This window comes from Citrus clementina, unplaced genomic scaffold (genome assembly GCF_000493195.1).
Source record: "Citrus clementina cultivar Clemenules unplaced genomic scaffold, Citrus_clementina_v1.0 scaffold_4, whole genome shotgun sequence".
NCBI classification, from domain to species: Eukaryota; Viridiplantae; Streptophyta; class Magnoliopsida; order Sapindales; family Rutaceae; genus Citrus; species Citrus x clementina.
Window position 1 is genome coordinate 5,917,178 of NW_006262274.1, and position 678 is coordinate 5,917,855.

At 37.9% G+C, this 678-nt stretch overlaps 1 non-coding gene across 1 annotated transcript; it reads right to left on the reverse strand.

Moving 5' to 3' along the window:
• Positions 1–262: 262 nt before the first annotated feature.
• Positions 263–366, reverse strand: LOC112099451. Its single transcript, XR_002906252.1, has one exon. It is a non-coding gene; the product is annotated as a small nucleolar RNA R71 (small nucleolar RNA).
• Between the last annotated feature and the right edge of the window lie 312 nt (positions 367–678).

Here is a 678-nt window from a genome sequence, read left to right on the forward strand (position 1 = left end):
TGTGTTAAATTGTCTCCCTACATTTTATGGCCTAGAAAATGAGGATCCATATAATCATTTGAATGATTTTCATGCCATTTGTCAAACATTCAAATATGAGAATTTTTCAGATGATGATGTTAAACTTAGACTATTCCCATTTTCTTTAAAAGATAGAGCTCGTTCATGGCTTAATACATTGCCTGCTAATAGCATTGCATCATGGGAACAAATGGTTACAAAATTTTTAAATAAATATTTCCCAGTGCATAAAACCAATGCTATTCGCAGGGAAATCTCGGAGTTTACCCAGAAAGATGACGAGCAATTTTTCGAAACATGGGAGCGATTCAATGGGCTACTCTTGAAGTGTCCACATCATGGGTACGAGAAATGGCACCAATGCCAATACTTTTTGGAGGGATTATTGCCGAATGTGCAAGAATGGCTAATGGCAACAAGTGGAGGAGAGCTAATGTCAAAAAGTGCATCAGAAATTTGGGAATTCTTCCAGCGACAAGCAGATAATTCCCAACAACGGAGTCGATCACTCAGGAATACTAGAAGAATTAAAGGAGTGAATGAGGTTCAAATTGGCGAGTCAAGTTCAGAAATTAAAGAAGTCAAAGCGATAATTGAAGGTCTCTCTCGACAAATAGCATCGTTATCGACTGCTAAATCAACAGAGCCACATGACCA